The following is a 24,853-nucleotide window of genomic DNA, read 5'->3' as shown; positions in this document are numbered from 1 at the left end:
ATCTAAACAGTCAGGAGTAGGAAGATCAGGCTTTGTGGGGGAGGGGGTGGTAGCAAGGAGAAATGGGCTGTATTTATCATAGTCAAATATCTAGAGAGCTGTTCTGAGGAAGGTTTAGATTCAGTGCCAACTCCAGAATTTCCATTTAGTGGAGTTTTGGGAGGGGCCGTCCTCAAGGACTTGACGTGAAGGTGATTTGCACATCGCTAAACTCTTTGCTGTGCATTTATTCAAACTGGCTTTAGAGAGCAGGTGAAGATTACAGGTGAATCTTAACGTTTCCCGCTCCTTATTAGTCACACTCTTAATTCCACCACTAACTGGACCGCTCCAAACTTTTAGCATGCACAATATTAATGCTTATTGAATAATAGAACTGATAAATGAATTGCTGTGTGAGAAACAAAGAGAACTTGGCAACGTCAGAGCCTCGTGAGACTGGAATGGAACCAGGAAGCTCCCAGTGACCGGAGAAGGTAAGCTTAGCTGGAAGGCACAATTGGAGAAGAGGAGTACAGGCTGGCAGCAGCTAGACCCACTTTGAGATGGCATTCCGGGTGGACAGGGAGCTGTCAAACAGGAAAATAATTATTTTAGAGCATTAACCCATTTCCCTAAAAAGCTAGCATGCATATTGCCTGTTTTTTTAGTTGCACTTTCAGAGGAAACAAATCACCCTAGTTGATAAGGGAAAGTTCCCTTTTCTAGGAAAAAAAAAAAAAAAGTCTCAGTTTAAATGTAGAAAGAAGGATGAGGATAGAAAAGAATTATTTTAGAAATGCTCACAGATTTTAGGCAAAAAGCTTCACCAGTGGATACTAAAATCATTAGGAGCAAGGCTGACGGGGAATTTTAAAATGGCAAGCTCTGGTTGCTAGCACCTGAATCCACTGAGCAATCCTGCAGTCTGGAAGAAGAGTAGAACAATCAGATGGTGTGGCCTCCTGTACCACGTGAGGTAACAGTACTAGCTATGAAGTATCCTAGGACTGAATCTAATCGTTCTGCTGGACCAAATTTCTTTTTTTTTTTTTTTTTTTTTTTTTTTTTTGCTATTTCTTGGGCCGCTCCCGCGGCTTATGGAGGTTCCCAGGCTAGGGGTGGAATCGGAGCTGTAGCCACCGGCCTACGCCAGAGCCACAGCAACGCGGGATCCGATCCGAGTCTGCAACCTACACCACAGCTCACAGCAATGCCGGATCCTTAACCCCCTGAGCAAGGGCAGGGACCGAACCCACAACCTCATGGTTCCTAGTCGGATTCGTTAACCACTTTGCCACGACGGGAACTCCTGGACCAAATTTCTGACCTCACCTGGGAAATTATTAACCAAAGTGGGGTCTGCTGCTCATTGCTCTAAAGCCAATAAAGAGGCAAGGTTGGTGGAAAGGAAAGTTTGATTTATTTTGGATGCGGGCAAGAACTGGGGGTGTCCAAAAGCCAATTCCTCCCACTGACAATCAGTGGGCAGGAGCTTTTAAAGGGAAGTTTCAGCTTCAGCAGAAGGAGGGGGCTACATGCAAAACAGCAGTCAGCTCTGACAGTCATCCTGAAAATGGTTGTGCAGTGGTCTGATCAGCATTATCTTGATTGTTTTAATTACAGTTACTCTTCGGTTCCAGGGTCAGTTTGTTCCCATTTCCTTGAGGTCAGTTCTTGGAATCGTGGCAGTTTATGTCATGGCTGCAGTCTGGTCATCGTGTAATTAACTTCTTCCACCTGGTGGGAGTTTTGTATCCTATAAAACAGCTCAAAGGATATGGCTCAGAAAATTATCTATAGCTCTTGAGAAGGAACTAAAGGTCCTCAACTTTGTTTAATGACTAAACTATTACTACTTATTTGGTCTTGTTGACAGTTTTCCTTGGCTTCTGCATTTTCTCACTTCTCTGCTTAACTTACTCTTTGGCTAAAATTTTTCTGCAGACAAAAGGCAGACGGAGGGCGTGGCGGGGAAGTCCATAGGGTCCTTCTCCATTTCAAAGGGGGAAAGTAAGGTGGCACCACGAGGAAGCTGAGGAAGGTATTAGCCGCGTCAGAGGGAGCCCATCATAAAGGCAAATCTGGTTTCTGAACAAGCCCATGACATAAAAAGATGGAGGGAGAGGGATATGGTAGACTGTTCTAGATTAAAAGAAATGGGGAGACATAACAACACATGGACCTAATTGGGTTGGGTCCTAATGTGAACAAACTTTTAAAGGACATTTTTGAGAAGACTAGGGAAATATGATTGTGAACTAGCTATCAGGTGATTTTAAAATAATTATTTTTAATTTTGTTATGACCATGGTTTGTGTTATACAGTTTTTTTTTCTCACATTTTAGAGACACATTCAGAATTTAGACTGACAAATTCAGAGCTACACTTTAAAAAGACTGTAGTGAGACTCACCTCCAAAGCTTTTTATTTAGAAGTCTGTGGTAGAGACAGAAATCTTTTTGTTTTAAGCGCCGCAGGTAATTATGATGAGAAGCCAGGTTTAGGAATCATTATATTAAATAACTCAAAATGTCCCTTCTGGAGTTCCCTTCATGGCTCAGTGGTAAGAAAGCTGATTGGTATACATGAGGTTGCTGGTTCAATCCTTGGCCTTGCTCAGTGGGTTAAGGATCCAGCGTTGCCATGAGCTGCAGTGTAGGTCATGGGTGTGGCTTGGATCTTGCTTTGCTGTGGCTATGGCGTAGGCCAGCAGCTGCAGCTCTGATTTGACCCCTAGCCTGGGAACGCCCATATGCCACAGGTTCGGCCCTACCAAAAAAAAAAAATTATATATATATATATATATATATATATATATATATATACCCCTTCTTTCATGAAGAGTAGGTGATCTTCAGGTGATTTCAGGCTAATATATGCCTCTTAAGTAGTAGTTAGGAGCAGGGTCTTTAGGAGGCATTTATCAGATATATACACACCTCCCTCTGCCCTGACCCACCAGGCCTCAAAGTTCATCTGTAGCAAGAAATCTGCAGATTTGGAAAAGAGAAAAACAAGGTAAGGATCCCAGCAACTCTTGATTTTCTATGTCAGACCTACCTAGGTGAGGCTGTTTCACATTGGACAAGATGTTTTTATTGTAAACACTGAGGAAGTGGGGGTTGGCTCAGTGTTAGTTATGATATTGAAACATTTATATTTTATCTCTATATCCCTCATAGTTGAAACCCAAAAATTCAGGAAGAATTTCTAAGTAGACGGCCCATTAATATGTAAGGGGACAAATGAGTTTCAGGAAGCATTGCTTTTAAGTTTTTTTCAAACACTGCCCTACCTCGTAAGAGGAGAGGAGATTGCAGAGCGCAGAGCTCCATATCAAATTATTTCGGCTTTCACTTCTATCACAGGCATTGCTAGGCATTACTTCAGTGTCTAAATGAGTTCAGAAAGCTCACTCTGGTTCACTAAAATGAGATTTTACTTAAGTCAGAGGAGATTGCAACCTGGGTTATAACTGTTGAATGTTTAATATTTATGGAAGACACCAGCCTTCTCTGCTTATAAATATATAATACCATAATGGAAGCTATCCATTAAATGTTAATAGTCACTATAGCATCTACCTGGAATGTGCTTTTCCCCAGAGTTTTGTGAGAGTATGTTTGGGGGGAGGGGGTGGAGAGAAGGTGGAAGGAGGGGCATCAAAGAAGATGTTTGCCTGTGTTAAAAGGAAATGTCTTGGAGTTTCCATCATGGCTCAGTGGTAATGAAACCGACTAGTCTCCATGAGGACATTGGTTCGATCCCTGGCCTCACTCAGTATGTCGGGGAATCCAGTGTTGCCATGAGCTATGGTGTAGGTTGCAAATGCAGCTCAGATTGAGTTGCTGTGGCTGTGGCTGGCAGCTGCAGCTCCGACTGGACCCCTAGCCTGGGAATTTCCATAGGCCACTGGTACAGCCTTAGAAAGAAAGAAAGGAAAGAAAGAAAGAAAGGAAAGAAAAAGAAAGAAAGAAAGAAAGAAAGAAAGAAAGAAAGAAAGAAAGAAAGAAAGAAAGAAAGAAAGAGAAAAGAAAGAGAAAGAAAGATGTCTTTCCTTCCAGCATTATGTTTTATTTTGTAATCTTACATCTTATTTCAATTACGTTTCGCTGTTGTCTGAAGAGAAGGTAGAAATTGTCAACTGCAGATACAATTGTAAAAAAATTCTGACTTATGGGGCATTTATTCTACAGCTTGATTTCCTTAATAATTTGCCCAGGCTCTGGGTAATTTAGCTTCAGGAGACCTGATGACTTTCATCTTCTCCCCTTAAGCACCCAGAACAAAAAGAGCTTCAAGACTCAATGCCCCAGGAGGAAAGTGATGGTTACTGCCCAAACCAGTGCTGCAAGGACCTTCACGCTTTTCAACCACCGAGACTTCTGTCTTTCTGATTTTTTTAAAAGGTAAGCAATCATATCAGAAAAGTCTTCTACAGGATAAATGGGATATTGTTGGGCTCTCCCTCTCACACCGACCCCCATTCTGCAGTCTTCTGCAGAGGCAAAGCATGAGCCCTTCTGTTCTAGAAATGGACCTGCAGATGCAAACACATACGTGTGAAGGTTTACTCTCACATACTTCTACACGATGGTGGGTCCCAGCACCAATCGACTCGGCACAAATTCAAGTTTTCATTTCTTTGACACAGCCTGGCATTTTCCTATTCCAGATTTCTACTACCAGTGATTAGGAAAAATGCCTGGTTTAATCATCTTTTCTATTGAGAAAGGAGTAGAGATACTTACAACACCTCAAACCCATCAAAAGAGTTAGACAATAATAAGAAGGTTATAATACAAGATTCTTATTTTTCTTTTCCTTTTTTTTCTTTTTTTTTTTTGTCTTTTTGTCCTTTTAGGGCTGCACCTGCGGCATATGGAGGTTCCCAGGCTAGGGGTCAAATTGGAGCTGTAGCCGCCAGCCTACACCAGAGCCATAGCAACTCGGGATCCGAGCCGCATCTGCAACCTACACCACAGCTCATGGCAACGCTGGATCCTTAACCCATTGAGCGAGGCCAGGGATTGAACCCGCCACCTTATGGTTCCTAGTCAGATTCGTTTCCGGTGCGCCACTACAGGAACTCCAAGATTCTTATTTTTCAATTCCACCACTCCTGTGAGCTTGGTAGAGCTGGGCTGTGACAGACACTACCCCAGGCAGGTTAAACTGAGTCCCCTGCAGAGGTGAATTGGAACCAAGCTTTCAGTCTCCTAACACTTAATGCTTGAGGAGGTCAGGTTCTGAGCCACACCAATAACCCACATCAGCCGCTTTGAATAAGTGGAGCTACTTGTTGCAACACTGTGGTTTCTCAGGAGAAAACCAGATGGTGGTTCTTACAGTGCAGACCTGCTTGTTCCCACTGGCTTTGCTTCTCTACCTTCCTCACATCATAGAAGCCACAGAAAATACTGTTCACAGGGCACCCACAGTAAGATCAGGAGGCAGCCTATGGGCAGAATCCAACATCCTGGATGTTGGCCCAGGTCTCACCCCTAAACCCTTCCTCTCAAAGAGATGAAAGTATCACATCTTAGCATGCAGGTCATCCATTCCAAGTGCTAGAACTGCTGATTATCAGCTACCTACCTGCAGCCTGCAGACCACGTTATTGCAGCAGGAGCATCCCCAGGAGCTTGTTAGAAAAGCTGACTCTCAGACCTATTGAATCGGCATCTGTTTTAACAAGCTTCCTAGTGAGTTGTGTGAACACTAAAATTTGTGAAATGTTGTCCAGAAGGTGACCTGGACCTCCTTAGTGTGCTGCATAAGGCCCTGGAGAGCTAAGTCCTGCCTCTGTCCAGCCTCCGCTTTGGTCCCTTGCCTCTCCCCAACCCACCCGCAGTGAAGTATCCATATATCTGAAGGCACTGTGCTCTCTCTGTTCTTTCCGTTGCACTGGTTGCCTCTCAGCCTAAAATGCCCATTGCCTTTAATTCTCAACTCTTATCCTTCTTCTGTCAACTTAAAAGTCAAGTGTCACCTGCCCCAGCTGAATTAGGCAGAGCAAGATGCGGGCCCGTCATAGAGTCTTCCTGCCGCCCTGGTGCTCTCTAGTTCTGATTATGTGCCTCTGTTATAGACCTTCCCACATAGGGCAGTAATTACCTGTTTGCTATCCAGCATCTCAAGCAGACTGTGAGCTCTTGGTGTCAGCAGCTTTGGTTTATTCATCTTTGAGTTTTCAGGTTGTCACACAGCACGTGGTCAGAATGAAAGTCATGCTTATTGGATAAATCAATCACGGAATCTTGCCGTTTCTGCCAGAAAGCGATTTCCTCCCACAACCATAGTGTAGATACTATTTCTAAATCATTTCAAAGTAATTCTGTTTGTATGCCTCTGATTTGTGGCCCCTTTCACAAAATGCAGGATGGCATGTAAACCCATTTCTTAACCTTCAGGCCAGATGTAAGATTATGCTCTATCTTAGCAAGATTTAATATATTTAAACTGTAATAAAGTTATGGCAAAGAGAAATTCAATCATATCAAAATAAGTTATAGACCGAAAACCTCTGATATGACTACCATCTACTAAATCACCTTTTAAAAAATGTAAGACTAAATACTGATCACTGTCTTTTCCTTACAAATACTTAAAATACACAGATCCCTAGCTGGTCTGCATCCACTTTAAAAACTACATTCTCACATTGTACCTTTTTTCTTCCTCAAGAGCATTGTAAACTTATCTCTACATGTATCCTCAACCAGCCTTTTCCACGCACCACTTTTTCAGTCTTTAAATGGCTAAGTCCATTCTACCTTGTTAGGAAGACTCATAAGAGGAAGAATTTATAAAAGACCAATTTCCCCCTGATGCTTCGACAATTATTGGTGTAATTTACCAAAGAATTGCAGCCTGTGAGACCATGCCAGCTGCTGAAAAAAAGCCAAGCAAATAGAGTGTCTTTCCTCTTCTGAGTTTAGGAAAATGAGTATGAAGGGAGGGATGTTAACTCTTTCAGGTCATGACCTGAGCATCTGTCTTTGCGAGCAGAGACTTCTAGGACACAAGAGGCGGGGCTGTGGTGACCAAGAAGACTCCGAGCAGAGAGATGAGGACCCAACAGCTGGCTGCTCGCATCCTCAGAAACCTTAGAAAAGGAGGAAATAATTTCAAAAATATATGGAGGAAAACTTAAGCAGAGATGGTTGCTTTGGAACCCTCAGTTTAGGAAACTGCTTCTTTAATTCAGAGACTATTAAAAAGCAAGAGAAAAAAATCTCCCCATTGGCAAAATGGGCTTTTTACAGTGCCTCAAACCATGGCCTAGAGGCCCAGAGCTACCACGGCTCCTTCACCCTCTCAGAGGAAGGAAAGGGGCCCTGGGAGGGGGTCACAACCTCAAGAAATGCCTACGCCCCACTATCAAAGGGTATCAGAAAAGAGCATTAATCTATGTAGTCCCAACAAGCTCCTCAGTCACTAAAAACATCAATATGTGACATTCAGGGCTGTCAAGCTTTCTTAAGAGTCCCAACATATTTCACAGTCCAGAAAAGCCTGCACGGATCGCCCTTCCCCATGTATGCCTCAGAGACACAAGAGTAGCCAAGTTACTTGGATCATAACATTTTTGCTTTTTTTTTTTTTCTTTGTTCTTTTGCTATTCTTGTGTATCAAAGCCCTGTCAGGTTCTCACAAGGTCTGGGCCACTGCATATAAGATTTATGCCCTGCTAGAAAAGGGGCTTCATGGCTGCAGTCCCACTCCTGCCGCCAATTGACTCTTCTTTGGGGTTGCAAGAAATCAGATGCAGTGGGGCCCTTAAGGAGCCAAGAAAGACATTTTCTCTAACCAAGGCGCAACTGAACTTCAGGCTGAGATTTTTTTTTCTAGGGCTAAATAGCCACCTCCTGTCTAGGGGAGCCTTTCCTGCCAGCTCCCTCAACGCCCTTCGCATGTCTGCCATGGCACTTACCTTCTTGCTATTGATGTATTAAAATAGCTATTGATGTATTTGTCTCTTCCTAACTACACCACGCCAGCCCTTGAGGCGGGGACTGAATCTCATTCATTTTAAGAATTCCCAGTGCTTACAGTAGTCGTAGTTGAATTTAATGCAATGGATTTCATTTAAGCCAGTTTCCCTGCCCAGCCTGCAGTGGTACCAGGAAAAGTAAACAGTCAGGGCTCCGCGCCCAGCTCTGCCCCCGTTCTGGTGACCTTTAGCACACCACTGCCTGTGCCATATCTCATATATGGGGTATAACACAGGGATCATAAAATGTGCCACGTTGATCCATACAAATAATAACTGAGTTGCCTCTCTTTATGAGAGTGCCCAAAGCTCTTCAGAGGAGAGGCAGGGTGTTTAGTTCAGGGTTTCTGTAGATGAGGGGACAGCATGTCAGCCAGCCCCACAGAAGGTCATAAATACGATAGGACTTGATGACGTTGCCCATGTTTGCTTCTTTTTTTAAAAGAAACCTTTTATTTTAGAAGTTGTAGATTTCCAGAAAAATTGCAAAGATAGTACAGACAGTTCCCAAACATTCTGCACCCAGGTTCCCATATCATTAACCTCTTATATTAGCAGCTACAATTGACCAATACTAATGCATTATTATTATTGTTATTATTATTTTTATTCAGATTTCTGAAGGCTTTGCCTGGGGTCCTTTTTCTATTCCAGGATTCCATCACAGATGCCACATTACATGTATTTGTCAGGTCTCAGCTGTGACAGCTTTTCAGACTTTTCTTCATAGCTTTGGCAGACCTGAAGAATAATGGTCAGGTATTTTGTAGAATGTTCTTCAGTTGGGATTTGTCTGGTGTTTTCTCAGTATTAGACTTGGGTTTTGGGTTGGGGGGAGATCACAGATGTGATTTTTTAGACTTTTTTACCTTTTACAAATTCTGCATCAATTCCTTCCAATCTCCCCCTGTCTCTCCCTCAAAGCGGTACTTTGATAGCGCTTGTTAGGATCAAGGAAATAGACTTTATTCTAGCATGTGTTAGAGGAAATCATTCTCCTTGATTGGCTCTCACTAGCAGGAATGGACTCTTCAGAAAAAAATCTCCCTGGAGAAGTGGCCTTGGAGCCACAGCCCAGAGAGTCTCATGGGCTTTTGACAATGAGCTCTCATGAAGGACCAACCAAAAGCAACAAGCCCCCAGCCCAGAAAAAAACAGTATAGTTCTGTATCTCACCTGGGAGAGGCCCTGCCTGATGGATTTTATCATCCTTTGGGAGTAAAGAAGGAGTGGACTATGGAATAACAGGTGATAAAAATATGGCCACAATCAGAGGCACCTGGATAGAGAATTACACCCACACCCTCCCTCCATAGGGGCTGAAGCTTGGAGAGTAAAGGCAGGAAGTTGAGAGTCTGTGAATCTAAGACAGATACCTGGCACTGGATAAGAGCATGGGCTGTCCCCTGGCTCTGCCACTGCCTTTTTGGCCACTACGGGCAAGTCACTCCACTGTGGCTCAGGGCAACCTTCTCTGAAGGGTGGGTAAGAGAGTACCTGCCTTGTAAAGATTCCTGGGGATCAGACAGGATGATAAGAATAAGCCCTTGCAATGGTGCTGACTCAGAGTGAGTGCCTCAGGCCATATCAGCTATTACCATCATTATTAAGATTAGGGTGGAGCTAATCTGGGAGGCAGTCTAGAGCTAAAACCCTAAGGCTCAGATGCCTTCTAAATAAACCAGGAAAAAAAGAAAGAAAGAAAGAACAAGTCAGATTTCCGAAAAAGATCTCAAAAAAAAAAAAAAAAAAAAAAACCAACAAAAACAAAACAAAACAAAAAAACAAACAGAAAACCCACAGGCACCTGCTGGCAGGTGGAGACAGCATACAGTTTCTCCAGCGTGGCTTGAGTTATGCTCCCTTAGGTTCTTCACTAACATGTGTAAACTTGCTGCACTGTCTAGGGCCATTAATTGAACCCAACCAACTGGCCTTTACTGAAACAGGGAACTTGGACTCTGGCCACTGAGCTAGTCAGCTAATGACCTGCAAACAAACACATACAAGCTTCAATATCTGTCCTCATCTCAGACTCTGGTAAGGCTTAGAGGAACTCACTTATCTGAAAGTGCTTGGTAATCTGTAAAGTGATGTTAATTGAGAAGTATGCATCATCTGGGTTCTATTAAGCTCTTTGCCCAGGTCTCTATCTCTCAAGAATGTGGCAAGAAACTAATACAGGAGTTCATGTCGTGGCTTAGTGGTAACAAACCCCACTAGTATCCATGAGGATGAAGGTTCAATCCCTAGCCTGGCTCAGTGGATTAAGGATCTGGCATTGCCATGAGCTGCAATATAGGTCAAAGACAAAGCTCAGATCCCACATTGCTGTGGCTATGGTTTAGGCCAGCAGCTGCAGCTCTGATTCAACCCCTAGCCTGAGAACCGCCATATGCCACAGGTGCAGCCCTAAAAAGCAAAAAGGAAAAAAAAAAAAAAAAAAGAGGGAGAGGAAGAAAGAAACGAATGCAATGATTTCCCGTCCTCTCCTTTCCCGTATATACTCCAGGTATGATATTATGGATGGTGCAAGCAAATGATAGTAATGGCCAGGATTCATTGAGTGCTCAGTCTGCTCTGGTTCTGATTCTAAGCTCTTTCCATGTATTGATTCATTTAATCCTTGTAACAACTCTGAGCCAGTACTATTATTGTGGCTATCTCTATAGATGAGTAAACTGAGATACAGAGAAATTAAATGAATAGCTAAAGGTCAAATAGCTTTAATGCAGCTCTATCCTTTGGGACAAAGTTTGCTAGCCTATAACTGAAAACTCAAACATGTGGCTTAAATAATTTAGGGTCTGATTTTCTCTTGAGGAAAGGAAGGTGGGAGGTGGGTAGTCCAAAGCCAGAATGGAAGGCTCACGATTCCTAAAGACTTGGGCTCGTCCCTTTTTCTTCTCCAGTCATCTTAGCACATGACTTCTCAGCTTCTCAGGAGTCCAAGGTGGGGACTGGAGTGCCAGGCATCAGATTCGTTTTAAGTAGAAGATGTGGAGTTGGCAGAGGGCTTTTCTCGAAGCGCTGCCTAACAGCTTCTGATGACATCTCACTAGCTACCCCTCGCTGCAAAGTAGGTGGTGAAATGTGATTTGTTTGGGGTTTTTTGGTTTGTTTGTTTTGTTTTGTTTTTTTAAGTTGGGCATATCTCTCAAGCTTCTGTAACGAAGAAGGAAGAGAAAATAAATTTTGGACTCATGCGCCAACTAGAACTCTGGTTTTGCTGGCAGGTGAAGATGAAGCTGTATTATTGTTTTTATTTCCCACTTGCAGTGGTGTATACCAATTTTTAAAAGTTAGAACTGTACTGAGATTTCCAGCTTTTTTTTTTTTACTCTGCAATTTTGAGTTATAACTGATGAGATTTTGTAACTTTATAGATTTAAATGGTGATTTTAGACTCTTGCAATTAAAAGTAAAAGAAAGAAGTGATATTTCCATGAAAGAATTTTCTTCCTTTTTTTCTTTTTGTTTCTTTTTATGGTGGCACCTGCAGCATGTGGAAGTTCCTGGGCCAGGAGTCGAATAGGAGCTGCAGCTGTAGCTGCAGCCTCCGCCACAAGCCATGGCAACACTGGATCTGAGTGATGTTTATTACCTAAGCTGCAGCAATGCCATATCCTTAACCCACTGAGCAAGGCCAGGGATGGACCCTCCATCCTCCCAGAGACAATGTTGGGTCATTTATCCACTGAGCACAATGGGAACTCTTCTTCCTTATTTTTATTCTGAAATTTTAATCTGAAGCTTTTTAATCTACAAGACATTAGTCTCATTACTCTTAGATTTCCCTTGCAAAGACTGAAATTCTTAAAGTTTTTATTTGCCTTTCAAGGAAAGAAAGGAAAATAATATTTGAATCGTATTTTCAGAGAATTTCTTGAGTTATATATGATTATGGTTAAAATCTTTCTTTTGACCTCATTTATTCCAGTTTAAAGTAAATATACTCATTCATTCATTCATTGGCTGTGTATTTTTGGGCTTAATGGGTGTTGGAAACTTTATATGTGATAGTCATTTTTGTTTATGGTTAATAAAGTAATGGGGTAATATGTAACAAATTATTTAGCATTTATTACTCAGTGAGTACAGTCAAAGAGAAAGTATTTTTTTTAATACAGGTAAACAAAATTTGCTATATTGAAAAAAGAAACAAAATTTCTCCTGGAATCATGAGATATAAAGTAGTTCAACTAAGTATACATTACACACAACCAAGCCTGTATCATGAATCTTTACATCTAAGGATACTAGAAAATAGATACCAACAATTTTCCTTTTTAAGATTAAACAGTATATTCCGAAATGCTTCTGTGCAATACTAGCAACCTGATGTTACTCTAGAATAGACATTTTTGTAGAAAATATTCTTTTTATTTATATTAATGTAGCTCTATTGCTGTGTCTCTAAGGAAATACTTATGAATATTGTAGCTATATTCCAGAAATGCATTAGAAAGAAGATCATAGGAGAATTGGCTACAATGGAAAAATGTCATCATAATGTTTCCCCTGATAGAATTCACAGTTGTGCATGTCTCAGTAAACAGCTATGAGTGCAGAGTTAGAGCCTAAGGCTATGGCTGGGGTACTGTGATTTATACTCAGTTTGTTCCTAATTCTGATTACCCTATGACACCGGCCAAGCCAGTCATACTATGGAATTCCTCACTTTCCTTTGCCAGAGTACGTGGCCACAAGTAGCTGTGGGAAGAACCTTGGAGCTCCTGGGCGCTTCCAGACGCAGTTGAAGACCTGTCACCAGGTGTGGGCTTTAAGAAAGGGGCCGCAAAAACAGTTTGAGTCCTTAAAAGAGAATTTGTCTATTTCACACCACAAAAGATACAGATCCCTGCACTTCGATTATAAATTTGAATAAGCAGATGGGGTAAAGCAGAGGCAATAAGAAGAAGGGAGGCAGCACGAGTAGCCAGACTCTAGAGGAAAGTGTTCTGTGGGAAGGGAGTCAAGATGGCAGTCGCACAAAAGCAGCAAACAGATTAATAGATACAGTTCTCAGCATGTTTCCCATTGTGCCCAATCTTACTCAGAAAAAGGTGCTTTTCAAAAAAAACTGAACATCGAGTTTCCATCATGGCGCAGCAAAAACAAATCCCACTAGGAACCATGAGGTTGAGGGTGGCTCCCTGGCCTTGCTCAGTGGGTTAAGGATCCAGTGTTGCTGTGAACTGTGGTGTAGGTCGAAGATGCGGCTCAGATCTGGTGTTGCTGTGGCTGTGGTGTAGGCTGGCAGCTGTAACTCGGATTAGACCCCTAGCCTGGGAACCTTCATGTGCCTTGGGTACAGCCCTAAAAAAAAAAAAAAAAAAGCAAAAAAAAAAAAATACACCATAGCTCCCCTCTTCCTTGGCTGACCAGTTTGTAGGTGAAAATGTGCCTACCTCTTGGGCAAAATCTTGTCCTCTGCCACTCAAAGTCAGCATTATTTTTATAGTGTGATGCTTATAAATTCCATTTCTTAGCATTTTTTCCTACTCTTCAAACTTCTTTCCAGATTATTTCACTCCTCTGTAATAGAACAGCAATGCTCAAAACCCTAGCAAATACTTAACCAATACATCAGTGGCCTATATTGATGTTTTTAATATTTTTAACTTCAAATTAATGGAGATATGATCTGGGCTCTTTGTTGAGGAACACTGGCCCAAGAAGAAGATTTTTAAAATATGTCTTGGTGGCAAAATAGAACAATAGCTATATTTTATCAGTTTTGCCAGAGGCAATCAACTCTGCTATTTGAATGATCTTACACTAATTACTTTCTCTTACAAACACCCCCTTCTCCCTACTCACTGCCACCAAAACCAGTACCAGATCCAAATCTGAGATCCTGAAAATTATCCCTTCTCCTTCCTCCTCATATCCTCCCTCCCCCAACATTCACAAAATGACTTTCCAAAATAAGTAAGGAACTAGAGAAAGATGATCCTTAGAGCTAACCCATTTATCTTATTACCAGCACTAATAAGGAACTTCCTTTATCTCTAGCGTCTAACATCTCAGAGCTACAATGTGCTCGAGATGCTTCAGGATGGTTAAAAAAAAAAAAAAGCCATTGATGTTGAGGCAGGAGGAATAATATGAGGTGGATCTTTGTCCCCAGCAAATGACTGAGGTCCTGCCGAAACATCCTCAGCCTCCCAAAGAGCAAACATTTGTGGCAGTAACACAATCAGGCATGATGAGAGAAGCAGATCAAAGAAACTAAAAACGGAGTGTGTGGTTAAATTATTTATGATGATGCTGCAGCTGTATTGATCAGAGGCAGTTTTCTCTCTTAACCCTAGCTTACCCGTACCTACAGTAGGTGTCATTCCCCAAGGAATTAGGCCCCAGGTGAACAGGTTGAGAATGGGGCAGGTCACGTGGTCAGGACCTCTGTTAAGAGAAGCCTGGTTACCCAGTATAGTTCTACCATATCTAATGACAAACAAACCGATGATCTCTTTGCATATCTCATTTCCTAGGAAAGAAGTGGTGTATCATTTCACAGTGTGCCTTGCAGGAAAAAAAGGTTCTGCCCTCTCTACCAAGATCATATTACCTCAGTATCAGAAAGTCTAATACAAAATTTAAGCTTTCAAAACACAGCATGGTATTAAAAGGACATTTATATTTTAAGAACCTTGTGTATTTTGTTCACTGCTGAATCTGCACTGCCAGCACACTGCCAGGCACACAGGAGGTGGTCAGTCATATTTAATGAATGAATGAATGTTGTTGGGATGAAGGGACATGGGACGCAGACATTCAGGTCCATGTGCTCAGCAATGTATCTTAGGGGGCCATGGGCTCCTAAGAGAGCCTTGTTGAGCCATCTTAGGCTTCCTCCTGGGCCAGGTCTCGCTTGCTAGAGAAATAACAGCACCATCTGTGACTGAGGATGAATTTAGAATATGTGCATGCAGTTCCAACTTTCCAATGTGGGAAAAATCAGAGACAAGAATTGATCCTCTGTCCTTAAACCATCCCAGAACAGTTTGAGCCAAAGATCGTATGTGATAAACTTCTGAAGCAAGGGAACTTTTAGAAGATAGCAATATTCTCTTCACCTCAAAGAAAGTGGGATTTGAACACTCTTCTTAGATTTCGTAAAGCAATCATTTTAAGAATGTATTCTTGAGTTTATAACATACATAGGTGCTGGATATATATAATATGTATGACAGTGGAGGAGGAGGGTTGGGGCTATATTATTAAGTTGCACCATTTTACTCGTATTAAGTCACTATTAACCTAAAGTATATTGTGATCAGGTAATATTTGTAATTCCTAGAATAACTATTAAGAGATGGAAATTTTATTAAAAATCAACAGAAGAATGAAATAGGCTCACCAAAAATATTTAATACAAAGGAATATAGTAAAGGAGTAACGGAAGAAGAAAAGATCTAAGATAGAAAACCAGGTTTACCTGATTCATGGAACACTCCTCCCAGTAGCGGAATACACATGGTTTTTTTTCTTTTTTAATTTATTATACTTGATTTACAATGTTCTGTCAATTCCTGCAGTACAGCAAAGTGACCCAATCATACACATATATGCATGCTTTTCCTCACATTATCCTCCATCATGTTCCATCACAAGTGACTAGATATAGCTCCTGTGCTATACAGCAGGATCTCATTGCTTATCCACTTCAAATGCAATAGTTTGCATCTACTACCCTCAAACTGCCAGTCCCTCCCACTCCCTCTCCTCCTGCTTGGCAGCCACAAGTCTGTCTCCATGTCCAGGAGTTCGTTTCTGTTTTGTAGATGGGTTCATTTGCGCCATATATTAGATTCCAGATATGTGATATTATATGGTATTTGTCTTTCTGACTTCACTTAGTATAAGAGTCTCTAGTTCCATCCACATTGCTGCAAGTGGCATTACTTTGTTCTTTCTTATGACTGAGTAGTATTCCATTGTGTATATGTACCACATCTTTTTAATCCATTCATCTGTCGATGGACATTTGGGTTGTCCCATGTCTTGGCTGTTGTGACTAGTGCTGCAGTGAACATAGGGGTACATGTATCTTCATCAGTGAAAGTTTTGTCTGGATATATGCCTTGGAGTGGGATTGCTGGATCATATGGTAGTTATATATTTAGTTTTCTGAGGTACCTCCATACTGTTTTCCATAGTGGTTGTATTTGCATTCCCACCAACATTGTTGGAGGGTTCTCTTTTCTTCACATCCTCTCCAACATTTCTTATTTGTAGACTTCCTAGTGATGGCCATTCTGACTGGTGTGAAGTGGTACTTCCTTGTAGTTTGTATTTGCATTTCTCTGATAATTAGTGATGTTGAGCATCTTTTCATGTGCCTGTTGGCCATCTGTATGTCTTCTTTGGAGAAATGTCTATTTAGATCTTCTGCCCATTTTTCAGTTGGGTTGTTGGTTTCTTCGATGTTGAGTTGTATGAGTTGTTTGTATATTTTGGAGATTAAGCCTTTGTCAGTTGTATCATTTGCAACTATTTTCTGCCATTCTGTAGTGGTTGGGTTGTTTTTTTTTTTTTTTTTTTTTTTTTTTTAATGGTTTCCTTTGCTGTGCAAAAGTTTTAAAGTTTAATTAGCTCCCATTGGTTTATTTTTGTTTTTATTTCTATTGCTTTGGGAGATTGACCTAAGAAAACATTTGTATGGTTGATGTCAGAGAATGTATTTTTGTTTTTTTCTTTGTAGGGCGGTATCCACAACATATGGAGGTTCCCAGGCTAGGGGTCTAATCGGAGCTGTGGCCGCCGGTCTACACCACAGCTACAGCAATGCCAGATCTGAACCTCATCTGCGACCTGCACCACAGCTCACGGCAATGCCAGGTCCTTGACCCGCTGAGCGAGGCCAGGGATCCAACCCACAACCTCATGATTCCTAGTCAGATTCGTTTCTGCTGCGCCAGATGGGAACTTCTAATGTCAGAGAATGTTTTGCCTGTGTTCTCTTCTAGGAGTTTGATGGTGTCTTGTCTTATTTTTAAGCCATTTTGACTTTATTTTTGTGCATGGTGTGAGGTGTGTTCTAGTTTCATTGATTTACATGCAGCTGTTCAGTTTTCCCAGCACCACTTGCTGAAGAGAGACTATTTTTCCCATTTGATATTCTTACCTCCTTCATCAAAGATTAATTGACCCTAGGTGTCTGGGATTATTTTTGGGTTCTCTATTCTGTTCCATTGGTCTGTATGTCTGTTTTTGTGCCCATACTACACTGTCTTGATTACTGAGCTTTTAATATTGTCTGAAATCTGGGAGAGTTATGCCTCCTGCTTGGTTTTTGTTCCTTAGACTTTGGCAATTCTGGTTCTTTTATGATTCAATGTAAATTTTTGGATTGTTTGTTCTAGTTCTGTGAAAAATGTCATGGGTAATTTCATAGGGATTATACTGAATCTGTAGATTGCTTTGGGTAGTATGGCCATTTTAACAATATTAATTGTTCTAATCCAGAAGCATGGAATATCTTTTTGCTTCTTTGAATCCTCTCTGATTTCCTTGATTAATGTTTTATAGTTCTCAGCATATAAGCCTTTCACCTCTTGGTCAGGTTTATTCCTAGGTATTTAATTTTGGGGGGTGTGATTTTAAAAGCTATTTTTATATTCCTTTTCTAATATTTCATTGTCAGTATATAGAAATGTAACCAATTTCTGAATGTTAGTCTTGTATCCTGCTACTTTGCTGAATTCGTTAATCAGTTTGAGTAGTTTTTGTGTGAAGTCCTTAGGGTTATCTATATATAGTATCAAGTCAACTGCATCGAGTGACAATTTTACCTCTTCTCTTCCAATTTGGATACCTGTTATTTCTTTCGTTTGTCTGATTGCTGTGGCTAGGACTTCCAAAACTACGTTGAATAAAAGTGGTGAGAGTGGGCACCCTTGTCTTGTTCCAGATTTGATCGGGAAGGCTTTCAGCTTTGCTCCATTGAATATTAGATTGGCTGTGGGTTTGTCAAAAATGACTTTTATTATGTTAATGTATATTCCCTCTATACTCATTATAGTAAGAATTTTTATCATGAATGGATGTAGGATTTTGTCAAATGCTTTCTCTGCGTCTATTGAGGTGATCATGGGATTTTTGACTTTTCTTTCATTAATGTGGTGTATGACATTGATTGATTTGTGTATGTTGAACCATGCTTTTGAATTTGGGATGAATCCCACTTGGTTGTGGTGTATGATCTTTTTTTATATGTTGTTGGATTCGGTTGGCTAAAATATTGTTGAGAATTTTTGCATCTATATTTATGAAAGATATTGGCCTATAATTTTCTTTTTTGGTAGTATCTATGTCTGGATTTGGTATTAGGGTGATGGTGGCTTCACAAACATATTTGGGATTATTCTTTCTTCTTCAACCTTTTGGAAAAGTTTAAGAAGGATAGGTATAAGTTCTTCTTTGTATGTTGCATATAATTAACCTGTGAAGCCCTCTGGTCCTGGCCTTTTGTTTGTAGGGAGTGTTTTTATGACATATTCAATTTCATTTCTAGTAACCAATCTGTTCACTTGATGTATTTCTTCTTGATTCAGTTTTGGAGGGCTGTATGTCTCTAGAAAGTTGTCCTTTTCTTCCATGTTGTCAAATTCATGGGCATATAATTGCTTATAGTATTCTCTTACAGTTTATTGTATTCCTGCAGTATCTGTTGAGATTTCTCCTTTTTCATTTCTTATTTCATTTATTTGAGTTCTCTCTCTCCTCTTCTTCTTGGTGAGTCTGGCCAAAGTTTTGTCAAAATTTTTTTTTTTTTTTTTACCCTTTCAAAGAACAAGCTCTTGGTTTTATTGATTTTTTTTCCTATTGTTTTTTAAATCTCTATTTTATTCATTTCCTCTCTGATCTTTATGATTTCCTTCCTTCTGCTGACTTTAGGTTTTGTTTGTTCTTCTTTTTCCAGTTCTTTTAGGTGGTAGATTAAGTTTTTGATTTGAGAGTTTTCTTCTTTTTTGAGGGGGGCCTGTATTGCTATGAACTTCCCTGGAGGTATTTTTTAATTTTCCTTTTGATTTGCTCATTGACCCATTGGTTTTTTAGTACCATGTTGTTTAATCTGATTGTAGTCAATTTTTTCTTATTTCTTTTCCTGTGGTTGATTTCTATTTTCATGCCATTGTGGTCAGAGAAGATATTTGAAATAATTTCTATAATCTTAAATTTGTTGAGGTTAGTTTTGTGCCCCACTGTGTGGTCAGTCCTTTAGAATGTTCCATGTACACTTGAAAAAGTTTCTGTGTCCGTGTCTGTTTCCTTTAGATTTGGAATGTTTTCAGCCATAATTTCTTAAAATATATCTTCAGTCCCCTTTTCTTTTTCTTTTGCTTCTGGAATCCCTACCATGCCTAGATTGGCCCATTTTATATTATTCCACATATCTTTTATATCACTTTCATGTTTTTTTTTTTAATTTGGTTTTCTGTCTGATGTCCTGATTGGTTTTCTGTCTGATTTCCATTATTCTATCTTCCAAGTCACTGATACATTCCTCTGCATTATTCATTCTGTTCTTCAATGGCTTTAACTCAGCTCATGTCTCTGCAAATGAATTTTCTAATTTTTCTTGGCTCCTCCTTACATTTTCTTGTTCCTTTCTAAGGTAATCTGCATTACTGTTCATATCCACTCTCAATTCCTTCATACTGGCTCTTAATTCCTTCAGTATTTTCACTATCTCCTTTTTGAACTCAGTATCTGTTAGACTGCAGAGGTCTGTTTTGTTGTTTGCTCCTTCAGAGGAAAGGTCCTGATCTTTTAATTGGGAATGGTTCCTGAGCTTCTTCTTTTTGCTTATATTTTGTTATTCTGAGAGTTTAGGGGGGAAAGTACTATAGTCTTGGAAGGCTATAGTACATGTGTGAGCACTCCTGGGTATTTTATGAGGGCTTACTATTTATTTTTGGCATGAGGGGTGCTTTTGGTTTGGATGCTTGCTCTCTCTTTCCTCAGTGTGTGCAGGATAACAGCCTTGCTAGGGTGCTGCATGTATTTCCAGGGAGATGGAGGCACTGGGCAGGGCTAGTGGGCAGGGCTAGTAGCCAATGCCTGGTTGCTGGGCCCTTGACAGTGGAAGAACCTACAGAAAGGTGGTGCAGGCTGCTCCTAGTTGCTGGGCCCTGGGAAGTGTCAGTGACCCTCAGGCAGGCATAGGTGGTGCCTGGAGCGTTTGGCAGTGGCAGTAGCAGGGTGTATATATTCCCAAGGAAGTGAGAGCAACAATGGATGGTGCTCAGTTGCATTGCCCTCCTGCATGCCTACCTCTGAGTTGACTGGGGCTGCAGGTTGTGCCTGTTCACATACCCCTACTGGTGGCAGGCCATGCCCATCTCTGGAGTCTGAGATGAATGTAGTGTTTTTCCCCTGCCACCTGTAGACCACAGAAGAGTCCCTGACATTCTTAGTCCACAGAGGAGTGCTGCCATCCATAGTCCATGCAAGAGAGGCCATCACCCATGTAAGAGGCACCTCACCACCCATAACCCCACCCTCTGAGAGTCTGCACATGTGCTGAGAAACATATTCCTATGGCGGTACCCCCCTCTTTCTCTTGCCCTCCTAACAATGATACCATGCTTCTCCTGCAGGCCCAAACGTCTTCCCAAATTCCCTCAACTGTGGTGCTCAGGTCTGCAGCTCTAGAGGCACTGGTGCCTAGCCCCTCAGGCTGTCTACACACAGCTGACCCTAGTCCTCTTCCTGGAACTGACCTTCATGGCCCAGCCCTCTTTTGAGCATCTCAGGCTGTGGTATCCTAGAAGGTGGTATTGATGGTCTGTGTGGCTCTCTCTCTGCTTTGCCTTCTTCAGTGCAGCTGCTGCACTTTTCTCTGATGCTTTTGAGATCCCTCCATCTTGGCTGATTTACCTGTTAGGTTGCTTCCCAGTGTGTGGGTTCCTTCCCTCTTTCACAATTCCCTCTCAGGAATGCTAGTCCCATCCTGATTCCTTCCCTCTCTCTCTCTCTCCACCCGCCTTTTGTTCTACCCAGTTGTGTGGAGGGTTTCTTGCCCTTTATAGAGGTTTAAGGCCTTCTGCTGGCATTCACTAGATGTTCTGTGTGAATCGTTCTACATGTAGATGGTTTTTTGTGTGTGTGTTTCTGGGAGAAGGTGAGTGCCATGTCTGACTCCCGCCTCTTTATCCCACATCTCCTCATGCTTCCCCCCCAACCCCCCTCAACATCCATGCCTTGCAGAAGTCCCCAGGTCAAGGATTAGACCCACACCACAGCAGTGATCCAAGGCACAGTAGTGACAACACCAGATCCTTAACTGCTAAGCCACCAGGGAACTCCTAGAATACATATGCTTTTTAAACACACATGGATTATGACCCCAAACAGATGATATTTTAGGAAAGAGTCAGTAGACTACAACCCAAGGGCCAGACACTGAATTTTTTAAAACCATTTTCATGTGTGCCATGCGGAAGCATTATTTATATTCATAATGTTATGCAACTATCACCATTATCTATACCCCCAAAATTTCGACATCTACAATATAATCTCTATACCCATTAAACCAAATAAATTTCCATTCCCTAGTCCCTCCAACCCCTCATCTACTTTCTCTCCCTATGAGTTTACCTAACCTAGACATTTTCTATAAGTTTTACATAATTATCTATAAGTTTTTGTAATTATACCACCCTTGTCCTCTGTGTACAGTTTGTTTCATTTAGCCTAATGTTTTCAAGGTCCTTTCATATTGTAGTATATATCAGAAACTCATTCTATATTATCAATACATAGAATTCCATTATATATTTATACTACATTTTGTTTATCGAGTCATGTGTTGATCAGCACTTGGGTTGTTTATTTCTTTTGGTTATTTTGAAAAGTGCAGCAGTGAACACTCATGTACAAGCAAGTATTTCTTTGAGTTCTTGCTTTCAGTTCTTTTGAGTATCTACCTAGATGTGGGAATGCTGGTAATTTTATGTTTAACTTTTTGAGGTAACCAGCAAATTGTTTCCCACTGCCTCATTTTATATTCCCACTACCTATGTATGAGGCTTTCAGTTTCTCCACATCATCACATCACTTACTCTCCATTTTTTAAAAACTGTATGTGTCCTAATACATGTGCAGTGGTATCAGTTGTGGTTTGGGGTTGCATTTCTCTAATGACTAATGATGTCGAGCACCTTTTCAGATGCTTAGTCAGTTGCCTACTCTTGTAAATAAATGTTTATCAGAAAATAGCCTAATCCACTTTTTTTTTAACGTATTGTTGAGGAAATTCATTGCTAACAGATTGTCATACAAAGGTACTAATGAACGATTTGGAATGAAAGGAAATGACTACAAACAGGAGGAAATGATGAGTATCAGAGATGATAAACTGTGTGTACAAAAAGTTGTACGGCTATGGAGTTCCCATCGTGGCGCAGTGGTTAATGAATCCAACTAGGAACCATGAGGTTTCGGGTTCGATCCCTGGCCTTGCTCAATAGGTTAAGGATCCGGTATTGCCCTGAGCTCTGGTGTAGGTCCCAGACACAGCTCAGATGCCCCATTGCTGTGGCTCTGTATAGGCCAGCAGCTACAGCTCCAATTAGACCCCTAACCTGGGAACCTCCATATGCCATGGGAGCGGCCCTAGAAAAAGCAAAAAAGACCAAAAAAAAAAAAAAAAAAGTCGTATGGCTACAAGTGTAAAATGCTTAATTAATATCTCACCCACTAAGAGAAAGTTTGCAGACTCCAATATTAGCCCATAAAAAGCCTCAATATATTTATTTTTAAAATATTGAAATAATTTTTAAAATGAAAGTATTTTTAGAAATAAACAGGAAAAATATGGGAAATCTAAATTATTTAGAACTTTAGAATAATTTTGAAATCAAACAACATTTTTCTAAAAAGCCTATCACACTGGGAAATCAGAAAATATTTCTAAATGAATAAAAATAAACCCACAATGTATCAAAATTTGTGGAATGTAGCTAAACCAATACTTAATGGTTAAAGATGGAATGCTTCTCTCTTACTTTTGGGGAAAAGGCAAAAATGTCATCTCTTGTCACTTTTATGCAACATTATGCTGGAGGTTCTAACTGGAGCAATAAGTCCAGAAAAATAAATTAAAGGCTTACAGATTGGAAAGAAAAAAGCAAAACTTTCTTAATTATAGATTAATGAATTATATAACTTTGCAAGATACATCTCATTATGCAATAATTAGTTGCATTTCTGAGTACAACCAACCCAGGAATGAAATTAAGATATCAATTTCACTCACAATAATGAAATAGTTAGCAAGTCATTTAACAAAAGTAGTGCAAAATATATGAACACTAAAAGCTTATATAGCACAGCTAAGAAACCAGAGAAAATTTCAATAAATGGAGAGACATTCTAGTGTTTTAGAATTGGATTATGAGATGGTCACACAACTCCATAATTTAATAAAAATTGTAAACTGTACATGTACAACTGGTGGATTTTTATGGTACATAAATCAAACCTCAATAAAGCTATTAAAAAATTGGGGCTTTTTTGAGTTCCTATTGTGGCTCATATTGACTGACCCTGTGTCTTTGAAGTCCATATGGAGAATTTCAGGAGAAATGTTAATATGGTCTTCATTGTGTATGCCTGTCATCTTTGAAAGGTCTTTAATGCTCCATAATGCTATTTACACACTGACTAAATAAAGTGTGGTAAAGGGAGTTCCCTGGTGGCCTAGAGGTTAAGCTTCAGCATTGTCATTGCCATGACTCGGTTTAGTCCTTGGCCCAGGAACTTCAACATGCTGCAGATGCGTCCCTCCACCCCCGCAAAAAGTGATGCTGTGATCATGAGATTGCCCTGTGCTGTGCCCATTCTGTGGAGACATTCACAAGATGCATTAGTAAAATAAATAAATAAATAGAAATTAAAAAAATAAAGTGGTAAATACCACCAGGCATCTGAGTAAATGCTCAGTGTCCTACTTGCGGACACTGATCTGGACTCTCATGGGCAGTTCCACTCCCTGTCACTGCAGCAGCTGATTTTAAGAACTTTGCCCCTCACCCCATCTTGGTCTTATCCACCAGGCCAGGTAACTGTTAAGAATGTTTTTTCTGGAGTAGTAAGTGATTACTTACCATTTTGCTAGCAGCAGATCTTTTATAACAGCCACTTTTTCCAGGGAAAAGAAGAGCAGCTAGAGCTGCCAGATGGCAAAGGGATCCTTAGATTGGAGATATTAGCATTAAGAGCAGGACGAGGTTAGAGACCATTTAGCGCAAAACCAATCATTTTACAGAAGAGAAAACTGAAACGCAGGAAACTGAATGGACTTGTCCCAGAGGAGCAGAAACTGACAGTTCCCTACTCAATACCTGTTTCTTCCTCTTCCCCACTAATAAAGCCTTGATTTTGTTTGTAGTGGCAATGTTCCCAGAGGGAAATAGTCACCCTCCCAGCCTTCATTGTAGCTAGGGGTGGACATATGCCTTAGTTCTCACGAGGGAGATATAAGAGGAGGTCATTGGATGGGGTTTGGGGGAAAGCTTTTTGAGGGGAAACATTGGCTTTTTTTATTCCTTTGTCTCTCCCTTCCTCCTGGTAATGCATGCTTAAGACTAGTTATTTGGCTCTAATGTTGTGATTTTTACGATGTGCTTGAATTCTCCCGGCTGTGAAAAACTCTGTCTTTCAAAGCACTACCTCTTTCTGGCAATCTGTCAAGTATTGCTAACATTACGAAGGAATCTATTCATGGATGCTACGGACCTTATTTGAATTCTCTTTAGCTTTTCTTATAGACGCAAAGAATATACACAAGGTTCTACAGCACTTGAAAAGGACAAGGAGCTTCTATACAAGCAGTGACATGATTGCGTCTTACCTGG

General features: G+C 40.7%; 1 long non-coding RNA gene across 1 annotated transcript; it reads left to right on the top strand.

Moving 5' to 3' along the window:
• Nucleotides 1-926: 926 nt before the first annotated feature.
• LOC110259443 (uncharacterized) lies at nucleotides 927-24,853 on the top strand. Its single transcript, XR_014838585.1, has 8 exons — nucleotides 927-958; nucleotides 2,946-3,001; nucleotides 4,261-4,392; nucleotides 8,634-8,738; nucleotides 9,929-10,019; nucleotides 10,892-11,058; nucleotides 12,674-12,753; nucleotides 24,755-24,853. It is a non-coding gene; the product is annotated as an uncharacterized LOC110259443 (long non-coding RNA).

The sequence above is a fragment of the Sus scrofa genome, chromosome 2, assembly GCF_054392235.1.
Source record: "Sus scrofa isolate SSC_HxYL_T2T_F1_AM1 chromosome 2, Sscrofa_HxYL_maternal_Yorkshire_Landrace_v2.0, whole genome shotgun sequence".
In the NCBI taxonomy this organism is placed as follows: Eukaryota; Metazoa; Chordata; class Mammalia; order Artiodactyla; family Suidae; genus Sus; species Sus scrofa.
This window is presented reverse-complemented; position numbering and strand designations above follow the sequence as displayed.